Raw genomic sequence first — 14,719 nt, forward strand, 5'->3', positions numbered from 1 at the left:
AGCGTATTATAATTGCATATTAATTATTTCTCATTTAGAGAAATTGTGTAAAGTGCAGATTCTAGACTTTCAATCCAAACCACATTTGTGTTTGTAAGTAATTATCATTAGAATTTGATGAAAAGTTCTTGTTTTGTGCAACGACATAAAGATATTTACAATTTGGCTGTTTTATGACATTCCAGTATAATTGCATGATTACATATCAATTATGTTATGAATTACATTCGATTCATTCGGGTCAATCCTGCACTTCAACTTTTTTCTGCTAACGGAATAAAACTAAGCCTCTTGACTTCTAAGAGGTAAACAATTACTTAAATACTGTATTGACTGAGATATAATAGCAAATAGTCGTTATTTATTTGAATGTTTGAAGGATAAAATAAAATACATAAACATAACTTGCTTACTTGTTTACTTACTTGTGGCAATAGCTGTTATCATTTAATGTTATTAATTTTAATTGCCATTTTTATCCATTATTCATAGAATCAGTGCACTCATCTGAAATTGAATCACTGTTTTTCAGTACAGAATTTGAGTTATTACTTAAAGAATCATTCCATTGATTTACTTAAATACCCCTGCATAATTCAGTCTTTACAGAGGTGGTGATAGGAACCAGGGGTCACCATGTCCACAACACAAACATATTCATTTTATCTACTATTTAAAACCACCAGTGAACCTACATGTACCTTCTGGGTTTTAATATGTAATGTTAACGATGGTAAATTACCATGATTGGCTAATTCTTTGTAGCAATAAATATGGGGTGGGGGGAAATCCTTACGATGCTGTTCATGTACCTGCCCATCATCAATGGATTTTAAAAACACATTTTATTCCTAAACTTTTTCAAAACTGTCATAAAACAATATCTTTGACATTAGGCAACATATTTATAATCATGTAGCTCTGGTTAATGTCACCACCACTGTGAACAACTGTGACTGTAGGTTTCTCTAGAATGAAACATTTCACACCAAAACACTCTGAATGACAACCATTTAATCATGAAGAAATCAGTGGAAATACCTTTAAAATTTTTCTCTAAAGCTGATAGTGTCAAAACTTGTTTTGTTATTAGATGGAAAACAAATGTATTCTTAGAATATTCTCAGGTTTGGGGTTGAGGTTAAGGTTAGGGTTAGGATTAGGTTTTGGGTTGAGGTTAAGGTTAGATTTAGGATTAGGGCCAGGGTGAGGGTTAGGATTAGGTTTTGGATTGAGATTAAGGTTAGGGTTAGGATTAGGGCCAGGGTGAGGGTTGGGATCAGGTTTTGGGTGAGGTTGGGTAAAGTTAGGTTTTGCGTAATGGAAGTAACATATTAACAATACATCTGATTAATGTAAGTAATGTATTGACAGAACATCTTCAAGATATTTACTTCAGTGTATTAAGATGCTTAACTACTGCTACTTCACTGATATGTTGTTGATGTGTTAATGATTAAGTAAGAGTTTATTAATCATCTACAATAGACCACTCCAAATAAAATGTTTCACAATAAAGAACAGTTAAATATAGCATTTTCTGCTCATTTTAGTGCACAATTTTTATTTATTTGCAAGTTTGCAAATAAAATATAACACATAAAATGTGCCATAACTTTTGCACAGGACACATTTTATGTTTTATTCAGCAAATAAATAATTGTGCTCTAAAATTTGCTGAAAAATGTCAGATTTAAGTGTGTTCACTTTAGAGGATGTGTTAACTTATTTTCACTTTTTCAACAAAATGTTGAAAAATGTGTTGAAAATTAGACCAGGGGTCTTCAGTTTTTGCATTCGACAATATGTTGAAACATCCAATCACACTAATATGAAACAGATGACAAAAATCCATGTAGAAGTGACAACCTCAATCACATCTAAGTAGGCCAGACAAAATTTTCTTTCAGACATTGCTCTGTAATCTTCACATTTTATTAATACATTTTATTTCGAGGCAGCTGTTTTTAAACAACTGGCTGTGTTTTGATTTTCAAATCGAATCTGCCAAACTGTTCATAGGTCAGGAAAGGGGCAAGCTTTTTGAATGTGTACTGTGGTTAGCTATTTCTTTCTAAATAGGTGCTGAAAGGACTTTTTTTTCTTGTATTATCAAGTTGATCTAGATGTGTTTGGGTTTGAGAGACTAACATAGAAGATAAATAGAATATAAACAATGAGTACAGTAACCCAATTACAGTTAAAGAGAAGTAATTAGTAATATGTAATGGATTGCTTTTTGAGTAGCCACCCAAACACTGTACATCAGTCCAACCTGAGTAGAATAAACAGTTGCCCATGTGCGTGCCCTCCGCCCTGGTCTTTCCTTTTTGTCTGCTGGATGCTGACCCAAGTGCCTAAGACAATAGCTCTTCTGGCCCAGCTGTGTTTACCACTCCAGCTGCGTTTCCACTTCTGTCCCTTCAGCAAGCCACGCAGAGCCACACGCACACACATTGGTGCCCACCCAGGCATGCTGAAGTAGATGCTAACTGTACAGAAGTAGCCTGTGGCACCAAAACAAAGCCTCTGGCTTTTCAGTGTATTTAGGCCATCCACATCCTCCATCAAGGCTGAGCAAGCATGGAGGAAGAGAGAGAGTGAGGTCAGCTGCCTCTTGCTTGCCCGTGGCCTCTCAGGCCATCTCTGGAGGTTGTTTGTTTTTCCAGAAAGTTGGCTGGCACTCTGCCTCTGCGGTGGGCTTTCCCACAGCTCCTGAAACTGTGCCACAGAGGCCCTCATAAAGTAGAGCAGGCTGTTTTGCCTGTAAGTGATTAAAAGCACTGCTGGGATAGCAGAAGAGCCTGGCAATATCTACGAGTGGCTTAATTTAAAACTTCACTGCACATCAAAGAGAAAATATAGATACAACAATTTCAAAGAAAATACATTTTTCACACTTATTTAACCCCTTAAACTGCAGGCTTCTTAATTACAAACTGTAAAGTGTAAAAAAAGTCAAAAACAGTTTATACTTTATGCAGTTTATATCAAAAAGTAGTCGATCAGTGATAACATGTTTGGTGTCTGAAGTTTGCTTCTTTGCTTTTGCACTGAAAGAAGTAATAGGAGCTTATACCAGCAGATATTATACAAGGAGGAAGAGACAGTTCACTGACTGAAATATGAATGGGGCAGCTCATAACTGTCAGAAAAAAGGGGTCTGTACAGGTATGTTTCTGTTCACCAAGGTACACTGTTAGAAATAAAGGTGCTGTGCAGGTACATTTTTCGTTCATCAAGATTGAAATAGTGTAAATGTACCCATCAAAGGTACAACTGTGGTTTCAAGGTCCAATTTTGAGCGTTAAATAAGTTTTTCCAAGTGAAAAGTAGACGAGATGGGGTGGGTGGAGTCAATACAGTTTAGAAAATACAATTTCAATGGATTATGGTACAATTATGTTCCCTGACTGAAGGTATTAAGTTGTACCTTTGAGGGTACCACTCCAGTGACAAGAGGAGGACTGTCCCAGTGACAGTATCTGTTTTCTGAAAGTGTAGAAACAAAGTAAATGTACCCTCAAAGGTATAACATGGGCCTTAAAGTCCAAATGGATACCTTAAATAAGATATCACAAGATCCAACTCATTTACCTATATCCATCTATTCAGCCTACAGCAGTTCAGCCATGCCCACACACCCTGAAGTTTTAAGCTTTTTAAATGAGGGACATGACAGCCAATCACAACAGGGCTTATTTATCACATATCAGTCCTAAAAAACACAGCAACAAAAACAGCCTGTTTAATCCTCAAAGGGATAAAGAGAGGTTGGAAAATGATCATGTAAAAATGAGTTATGACCATTTTTGGTACATAAACCCACACAAATGTGAAAAGATAAAATATGAGAAAACGTAGGATAGGGGCCTGAAAACTAACTAAGTTGATATTAATTGATTTGACCCCTTTCTTTGATGTGCTTAAAGTATTAATTTTGAAAGAAAGTAATTATCCCAAGCTTTAAAGTCCCAAGGAGCCAAAGTCAATCAAGTCAAGTAAAAGAGATTGAGCTATGTTTTTCCAAGCTTATTGGGATTTCCACCTAATATCACAAGATGCACACCCAAAAAATTAGGTCTGTTGTACTTAAAATAGGATATACACCACATTACTCAACTAGTTATTTCTTGTATTCAGAGGTTTTATTGGCTCCTGGCTCTATTGATTTGCATATTGAGCCCTTGTTTTACTCACCATCTCTGTGTTGTCTTTAATCTTAGGTGTATACTCATATTTTGGTTAATCGCTTAGCCTCATTACTGTTAGCATTACCACATCCTCTATTGCTGAATGTGGTTCTACTATGTCCGCTTTTAAACCAGCTCAAGTAACATAAATTGGACCAATTTAAGTTAAATCAACACTAATAAATGAAGTTCAACAAACTTTAGTGAGCTGAGGAGGGAAAAAATTGATAGCAGATTAAGTTTAACCAATTTAAGTAAATTAAGTTGGATCAACAAAATTGCTTTATTTTGAAAGAAAGCTATTTAAGTGTGTGGAAATACTTAATTCATAATTTAATAAAGTTTAGATAAAGAATGATTTTTTTAAGGGTAGAATTAAATAGGCTACTTTTGCTACTGTGCATTTAAAGCAACACTATGTATGATTTGGGGATTTGGAGCCCTCTCTGGTGGAAAATTGTAATAGTACACAAAGTGCAGAAGAATATTTTGTAATGTGGGTTGTGCCTCAGACCCCCACAAGCGAAAAGAATCTGACTTTTGGGAGTGCGTTGAAAAATAATTCAAAGAGATCTCAGTCAAAATTTGGTGAAGGATGTGTCTTCTGAGGATGTGAGTGAATTATCTACTGTTGTCATTATAACTTGATGAGTATAATGTTGATTTTGCCTGTGAGACCTGAATATCAAGTCAAATCTTCATGGGCCTGTGCATATGACGTTAATATGTAAAGGCGTATATGACATATAAGATGTAAAATCCATCCCATTATTTCAGGCTCTACAGGGTGACTCTCAGCGGCACACACACCATATTTTAGTGGGCTTGTTTTTCTCCATACTCAGTAATTCTACTTCTTTTTGTTTTCACAAAAATATCACATAGTGCTGCTTTAAGACTGATATATGTAAGAGATTGGCTGCCCTGTATTGTGTTTCATTTAAAAAGCATTCCAGGATAATAAAACTCCTTATACATTGAATGTTAATGAGCGGGGCGAACAAGACAGATGAATAGACAGATGTAGGTAAACATCACATCACAAGAGCACTGGGTCTTATTCACCAACCGTTCTTAATAAGAAATGTCTTTTAAAAAAAAACTTACGCAGTTTTCACAAATATTCTGACATTCACCAGACTTTTCTTATTTGGATTTGTTTTTAGGTAAGAACAGAATCTAAGAACAGTTCTGCAGTTTAAGAACACGTCAATCTGGCGTAGACTTTTCTTAGGACTTTTCTCAAGAACAAATTTAAGAAAAAATGTGGAACGATATTAGTGAATAAAGCCCAATGAATTTAAAATGGATTGTTTGCAGTTTAGTGTATGTATATGGATTGTGCAAGATGAGGAGTCAATGGTTGCTTATGCTTATTTAAAACAAGGAAAATGAGGTTTTCACGATTGTGGGCCCTTCAAACTCAGTAAGTAAGTACAACCCCATTTCCAAAAAAGTTGTGAAAAATGTAAATAAAAACAAAATGCAATGCAAATCATTTAAACCCTATATTTCATTGAAAATGCTTCAAAGACGACATATCAAATGTTGAAACAGAGAAATGTTATTGTTTTTTAAAAATATTTGCCCATTTGCCCATCAGTTCTAATAAAGTTGGGAAGGGGGAAACAAAAGGCTGGTAAATTTGTGCAATGCTTAAAAAACACCTGGCTGATTGGCAACAGGTCAGTAACATGATTCGGTGTAAAAAAGCATCTCAGAGAGGCTGAGTCTTTGTGAAGTAAAGATGAGGAGGAGTTCACCACTCTGTGAAAACTGCACGATCATATAGTGCAACAATTCAAAAATAACGTTTCTCAACATAAAATAGCAAAGAACTTTTGCTTTTGATCATCTATGGTACATAATAATATTAAAATATTCAGAGAATCCAGAGAAATCTCTGTATGCAAGGGACAAGGCCAAAAACCAGTATTTGCTGGCCATGATCTTTGGGCCCTCAGACGGTATTGCATAAAAAACAGACATGATTCTGTAGTGTTAATCACTGCATGGGCTCAGAAACACTTCTGAAAAACACTGTTTATGAAAACAGTTCATCACTACATCCACAAATGCTAATTAAAACTCTAAAACGCAAAGAAGAAACCATATATAAACACAAGGTTCCAGGAACGCTGCCACCTTCTCTGGGCATGAGCTCATTTAAAATGGACTGAGTGGAAGTGGAAAAGTGTTCTGTGCTCTGACGAATCAACATTTGAATTTCTTTTTGGAAAGAAACTCAGCTTGTTATCAGTGCACAGTTCAAAAGCCAGTATTCATAATGGTGTAGGGGTGCATTAGTGCACATGGCATGGGTGACTGGCACATCTGTGAAGGCACCATTAATTCTGAACGATATATACATGATTTGACAACAAATGCTGCCATCCAGATGACGTCTTTTTCAGGGAAGGCCTTGATTATTTCAGCAAGACAGTGACAAACCACATTCAGCACATATTACAGCAGCATGACTTCATATTAAAAGAGTCTGGGTGCTAAACTGGCCTTTCTGCAGTCCAGACCTGTCACCACTGAAAACATTTGGCACATTAAGAAATGAAAAATATGACAAAGGAGACCCCAAACTGTTGAGAAGCTGAAATACTATGTTAAGCAAAAATGGGAAAACATATCACTTTCAAAACTACAGCAGTTAGTCTCCTTGGTTCCGGTAATGAAACACAGTGGTAAACATGCCCCTGTCCCAACCTTTTTGGAATGTCTTGTTGGCATCAAATTCAAAATGGGCATATATTTTTCAAAAAACAATAAAATTTCTCAGTTTCAACATTTGATTTGTTGTCTTTTACTATTTTATAGTAAATATAGGGTTTAAATGATTTGCATATCATTGAATTTTGTTTTTATTCACATTTTGCACAACGTCCCAACTTTTTTGGTAATGGGGTTTCAAGTAATACTTGTTTCTATCGCACATTTAAAGCAACTGCCATTGCACCAAAGTGCTTTACACAAATAACTATAAATTGTGCTGAAATGTGGAGAGACAACTTCGTCGTGTGTTTACTGAGACGTGGTCTGACACAGGTTTTCTTATGACATGCTGAGATGCAGGCATTGTTGTTGCAGTCTGTTTTTTTGTTGTTTTCTTTTTTTGACATTTCTGGAATAGAAGAGAGAGAGAGAGAGAGAGAGAGAGAGGAGAGAGAGAGAGAGAGACAGAGAGGAGGGTGTTCTCCTTCAGTTTCCCTCTCTTCCTGAAAGCCCTCCCCCCCGTTGTTTTTCCCAGCCAGCTGTACGTACTGTTCCCACACTGCATGAGTGTTTGTGTGTCTGAGGCCTTGTACTGCTGTCCACTCCCTTTCCCCTGAGCTCTCTCACTCACTCACTCACTCTCTGTCTCTCTCTCTCTCTCTCTCTCTCTCTGTCTCTCTCTCTGTCCCTCCCTCACAATACAGAGATCTGTCTGCTGAAGGAAAATGGAATGGTTTTACAGTAACTATGTCTACCACAGAAATAGGCAGTAAACACTGGCCAGATGAGCTATGGACTGAGGTCAGCAGTCAGAGCGAAACCAGTCTGTAGGCTTGGAGGCTTGTGTGTGTGCATGTGCAGTGAGAGGAAAAGCTGTATTTCAATCCATCCTGTTTGCATCACAGTCAGCTTCCAGCACCTGCACTGAGGCGCTAACACAGCCCACTAAGTGCTCCGGCTAAACGTAAGAGAATTGCTGTTACAGCCAAAAACATACAGTGTCCAGGGTTGGGTGTAAAGGAATACAAGTACTGGGAATTCATATTCAGAATACAGAAAGGAAGTATTTGTATTTAGTTCAAGTTACATTGTGAAAAAGCTGTATTCAGAACACAGTTAGCTTTTAAAATATTTACGAACAGGATAAAAAACTCCAATCCTCAAAAGAAACACCATCGATGTTTGTTTATTTACTATCTTAAAATTGCCGCATGGCATGTAGCAAACATGCTTATTAGACAGACACTAAAGAGGACCTTGATTATTGGACACTGAATTTCCTACGAAAGCCTGACTAGGCTGATAAATCAATGTGATGATCAGTTATTGATCTCAGTGTTACTGAGCTCTGCTAAAGCCTGAGTAGATTGATAAATCTAACACATATATTTTATATGTTTAAGGGGGCTTTATTATGTATATATGTATATATGTATATATTATATTATGCAGATTTGTTGAAAAGTCAGTGAAATTCCCCTTTAATAAGTTTTCTTTGGGTACTATTTTGCTGTACAATGCCCCATAGGTACGATCCAGCATTTGTTTTAAAACATAAAATAATATAAAAACTAATTGCTAAACTATTATAAGACAAACACACAGGCGTCAGGTAGCATATTCATAACCATTTTTGTGTAATAGCTTCTCTGAGGGAGCTTTTAGAGGCATTAAACCCTTCTGGTTCCTACCACCACCACTGTAACACAGAAAGTTTCTCCAGAATGAAGCATTTCACCTTAAACCACTCTGAATAACTTTGCTTATGTCTTAACAGTTGAATATTGCATTATTTTAAAAATGCAACAGATATGTATATATATATATATATATATATATATATATATATATATATATATATATATATATATATACACATCTGTTGCATTTTAAAAATAATGCTATATATATATATATATATATGTGTGTGTGTGTGTGTGTGTGTGTGTGTGTGTGTACACAAATTAATTTATATGTATATATGTATAAATGAAACACATTACTGAACATATTTAGGACAGTGTATTCAGTATTCGGCCATCACTATTTTTTTCACAGCATTATTCCCAACCTTGAGAGTGTGAAACTGCTGAGGTTACACTGTGAAGAAAACGGTCTAAAGTCTGGCAGCACAGGATGCCAAACATTGACCACATATTTTAAAGGCCTACTTTTTTCATCAACAAGGATTTTAACTGCAAGATGAGGGAATGATTTTACAGGGTTTAACAGAAGAGTAAAGTAAACCACAAAAAATGTAAGTTATTGAATTAAGATTTACAGGGTATGAATTTGAATATTAAAATCTGTAAAATATACATTTATTATAAGATAGCATTTATGAAATAAGTTTAAATGAACACAGTAATAATCTTTTATAGATATTGTTTATAATGCCTATGTTGTAAGCATCCCTTTCCCCCCATTTTTTATCATTAAGAAATTACTGTTCTAGGCATAGTGCTTTAGCTGAAGTCATCACACACTGAGTCATGCTCCTGTGAGCTTTCTTTGGAACAATCTCTAAATTGGAAATGCGTCTTTTGAGTGATTTACCAAAGCATTGTCAACTTCACTCCAGATGACAACACCACAAAAACTGCATTAGCAGGAAACCATTGCTTCAGTACAAACAGAGGCCTGGTATAGGGTGTTGTGTAACTGGCCAAGTCTCTTTCATTTAATTGTCTGGAACAAATAGGGCATAGTGAGTCTGATCTGTTAGCCAGGAGCCTGGGGTCCAGCTGAGTTGTAAGCGTTTACCAGGGGCTCAGAGCTATTGAATCCTACACAGAAGCTCTATGTATGAAGGTCAAAGGCCCAAATGGGGTCGGGGGGACTGACTCACACTCTTACTGGAAAGCAGTGACTCAGTGTCTTTTCCAAGTGATCCATTATTAGCCCCACATATGGTATAGCGCTCTCTCTAATGACCTGCAGGTTTTGTTTGCATTGTCCAAAGGAATTTCCCTGTTGTGAATTTTTGGCATTTTTAACGTCTTGTTTTCATGTGTCGGAGGCACAATAAAGGTCTATGCTAAACAAATGTGCCTAGTGATGACACTGAAAAAGGAATGCTCTGAATTTACTTGGTTCATATGTGTCATTTCCACATAAATAAAATATTACATCGACAGTATTACTGCCTAAAAACAATTGTGTTGATAAATTCATTCATGTGGAAATAATGTACTCATTTGAATCCAGTCAGTTCAATCCATCACATTTTTCACTCTTAAAGAGTCACTCTGGCCAAGCTGAAAAATCTCTACATCTGTTGTAAATATGCTAGCTCCCATCTTAGAGTGGTGCTGCAATAGTGTCTGAAGTGAGATTTTCCAGTTTACCCCTTAAAATCCCAGGCTTATTACATACAAGGGCTTATTTTTAAGTGACTACAGGGACTTCAATGCAAACTAGTGAAGCTATTCTTAGGTTATGAAAGTGTAATAATACTTGTTAAAGGGTTAAAGACTAAAAAACATCTTTGGATGATGCATGATGGGAGGAACTTTTGAGAAAGTAACACTGATTTGGAGTGGATTTTTGTGAATTTTAAACTGTGTGGGTTTTTTTTTTGGTCAGCTGGTGAATACAGAAAGAAGGCAAACTGCTAAGACGTGAAGCTGTACAAGTGTAGAAACCTCAGCTCTCTTCAAATCTTCATGACATTAAAGATGAGTCAAACAGAAATGACTAATCAGATGATGAGGTCAACAAGCTAAAAGCTAAAGTTAGCAGAGTAGCTTGTTATCTAGATACTTTACCTCAGTGTGGACTCTTTTCTCTTTTCTCAGAAGCGGTAAAAATTCATTTCTGGTGTCTGTTTTGTGCTGAATAGAGAAACTTGCTGTTTTTCTTTATGATTTTGTTTGATAAGCGAGGTGGGAGCTATAATAATGCTAGGTTGGCAGTGTTTATTAATCTATAGATCAGTGGCTAGGCAGTCAAAATTGGTTGACACCAAAGAGATTCCCAATAATTGCCTGATGTATTTGAACAATGTATGCTGGGTATTGGAGTGGGAGAACATTGATGAAGTAAAGCATATACAGGGTAAAAAATTGCTCGTCAGATCAACCTAAAAAATGACTTCATGTGGTAACAAGTAAATTAACTACATTCAATTTTCAATGATTAAATTGAACTAGTTCAATTGCTCACTACTGCATGAAGTAATTTTTTAGATTGATCTAATGAGGAATTTTTGCAGTGCATAAACAACATGATGATGAGGCTGAGGAACACAATGTACTGCAATAACACAACAAACAATATAATAAACACTACACTGAAGAAAAGTTGCTCAAAGTTTGCTTTACATTTATGTGATTCAAATCTGTATATTGGCTCAGTACGAATGAAAAATGTTACATCAACATAATTATTATGTGCACAAACTTAATTAACTCACTTGAGTTGATGTAACATATTTGCGTGGGACCAATGTATACATTTGAATCTTACAAATTCAACATTTTTTTCAGTGTAATTTTAGGCTGGAAGGCCCCTTCAAGAATACGTATTTGTGAATTGTCCTTGGCTTGAACGTACAGTTCTGGGACTCGTTAAAGAACCTTAACATTACGTGAAAGTTCTTAAAGCTATGATTGTTCACACTAGTACATCTTATTTACAAAAATGTACACTGTAAAAAGTCTCAATGATGGTAAACATCTGTAAAATTACAGTCAGTATTTATGAGAAGTGCTGCCTTTTACTGTAATTCAACTGTGTCACTCTACTCAACTCAGCTAGTTCTGACATACAGTATTTTACCATAATAATAACAGTAACAAGCAATAAAACAAACACAAAAGTGATCACTTGTTTTTTGTAAATTTACATTCTATTTCCATACATTAACAAACAGCAGTTGAAATACAGTATGTATGGTTTATTTTTTCTTTTGTTTCAAGAAATGGGTATTAACTATTACATCTTACAATACTTTGACAGTGAAAATACTTTTTCACAACATATTTTAAGAACCATCCAAAGAAAAGCTCTTTAGGGAGCATATTTTATTTATAAGAATGTAGCCCTGAGTGTGCCTGAGATATAAAAGTTGGCAGGGAGGTTTGTAACATCTCAGGTAATAAGACAAGACAGACAGAAGTTGTGTGACAGAGAGGAGCATCAGTTAAACTTTCACCCAAAATAGGCTAAAAGCATCCCTGCAAGTGTATACACTAAGATTTAGCTGCATTACGCAACCTTGGGTAGCAGAACACCATCACATGGAGATATAAGAGATTGGATTCCCCGTGGGGTTCCGCCTGGGTGACTGCAGCGTGTGTGGGTGTTCAGCAGGAGAAGCGTGGTGTTTACTGCTGAGGAGCGAGAGCAGAGCTTCTATTCCGGCAGCACTTCACAGGGCCTGGAGGCCGTGGGCCGTGGGTGGGATCCGCCCCAAGTTCAGCTACAAGGACTATAAGTGAGCTCGAGCCCAACCGGAAGCACCTACCATCACTCAGGTGCTCTTGGCTGATGTGGGCGATCCACGTTGTTCAATAACAGCCTCTTTAGGGGAGAATTATTCTTGTGCGAGAGCTGAAGAGCGCTCTGGCCTGAAATGCAGTCCGCCCACTGACTATGTGTCAGCATCACTCACCAAGCCTCCACGATGTTTACACGCTCCACTGTTTATGTAATTGAAAACTCCCACTATTCCAACGCCACATGATGCTGACCACTCCTACGGCTTCTTGAAGGAACACTGCAGTTACATTGGGAGGGTGTGAAAACGATGACTATTAACCTTGCTGGTTCATGCTGGTCAGTGCTGGTCTGATGCTGATTAGTGCTGGTCAGTCTGATCTACCAGCATGGTCCTGCTGATAGCACTAACAGTTAGACCACAATGTATACAACGTACAGGCCCTGAGGGTTAACGGCAAAAACAAAATGCTGCTGACCAGCATGTTTTTTTTCTACCTGCATATATTTAAGGGGAATCTTACTGATTTCTCAAAATTTCTATGTACTTAAATTGTTGAGTTGGTAAATTAAATCAGAATAGTTTGATGTGAAATAGTTCATTGTAGAGAAGCATACAGACTCGGATTTCTTGACCTGTGAACATGACCAGTGAACCTACATGTGTCTTCTGAGTTTTATACCTCCAGAATTGAAACTTTACAAAACAAGACAAAAAACTTCTTAGGTCCGAATGAAAGTTGGTAAATAATAATAAAGATTTTATTCATCATGAACTGTTGACAAAATGCAAAGAGCAACTGGCATTTTCAATTTGTTTTACAAAAACAATGGAGATACATGGTTTTGTTCCAAAAGCCACAACATGTAAAGTTGATAATAGTAAAATAGTTAAAAGGGGAATTCTACCAATATTTCAAAATTTCTGACAATTAATTTCTTTGTAATATTTTTTTCCTGTACAGTGGTGGTGATAGGAACCAGGGTATCCATTTTATTTACTATCCACAATGACCAATGAACCTACACATGGCTTCTGATTTTTTATAAGTAATGTTGATGATGTTCAAAAAAGTGGCAAATTTGATTACAGTTATTTGGAGGGACTATTTTTCTTCACCATGTACCTCCCTGCCATTAAATGATTTTTAAAAATATGTTTGATATATATTTGAATATGCTCAAAACTATAATAAAACAATCTTTCATGTAATGGCTTTCTATGATTGACCTTTTAGTGACATTGAACTCTTCAGACGTCTGGTTCCTATCACACCTTTGTGAACATTACAGAGTTTCTCTAGATCAAAGTATTTCACATCAAACCACTCTGAATGCTTTAGGTCATTTCTGCAGTTATTTTTAAAAAGTCAGTAAAATTCCCCTTTAGTATATTTTCTTTAGGTACTATTTCGCCTTACAATGCCCTGTATATACCGCTCCATCCAGTATTTGTTTCAAAATACAAAATAATACAAAATCAAACTGCTAAACTATTATAAGACAATACCAAAGGCGTCAGGTAGCATATTCATAACCATTTTTGTGCAATAGCCTCTCTGAGGGAGCTTTTAGAGGCATTAAATACTTCAGACATCTGGTTCCTTTCACCATCACTGTCACACGGCGAAGCATTTCACCACTCTGACTTATGCTTATGTCTTAATGGTTGAATATAGCATTATTTTTAGAAAAGTTGGTGGGCTTCCCCTTTAAGTTGTAACGGATGTTTCCCCTAATATAGAACATACTATTCATTGAGGCAGCTTGCAAAACTTTATGCTAGTGAACACTCAGACAACCAAAAACCACCTACTTTATACAGAAGGCCCTCTTATACAGCACAAAAGTGGACATCAAGTTTAAGTGACCTATGTACACAAGCGCTCTGTTCTAAGCATGTTCTCTACAGCCCCTCAGATGCCATTGACATTGGTCCTGAAGTGGGTGTGTAGGGATTTTGTAGTGTCCTGTTTACAACAGCGATGTTACAGAGTACTACAGAACAAAGTGTGTTTGGCGCAGTATCACTTTGCTTATAAGGGTCGACCATGTGACTCGGATGTGTTTGTGCTGTCATTGTTTTATACTTTCATGGCATATGGCTTATTTATCAAGCTCAGCCGAACAAAAGAGGAACATTTATCTTCACAGGGCGCCATTGGTGATGTTAAACACCCCTGATATTAAATGTTTAGGAAAGAAACTTATTTTACATCATTGTTCCTGTAAGAACTGTTTATTATGTTCTAATAACAATATTGGATGGATTCAAAATGGATTGGGTACTAATGCAAGTGAGGAAGTAACTGTTTATTACATTGTAAAAACAATATTGGATGGGTTCAGCTTATTGGACTCTA

This window comes from Colossoma macropomum, unplaced genomic scaffold, assembly GCF_904425465.1.
Source record: "Colossoma macropomum unplaced genomic scaffold, Colossoma_macropomum, whole genome shotgun sequence".
In the NCBI taxonomy this organism is placed as follows: Eukaryota; Metazoa; Chordata; class Actinopteri; order Characiformes; family Serrasalmidae; genus Colossoma; species Colossoma macropomum.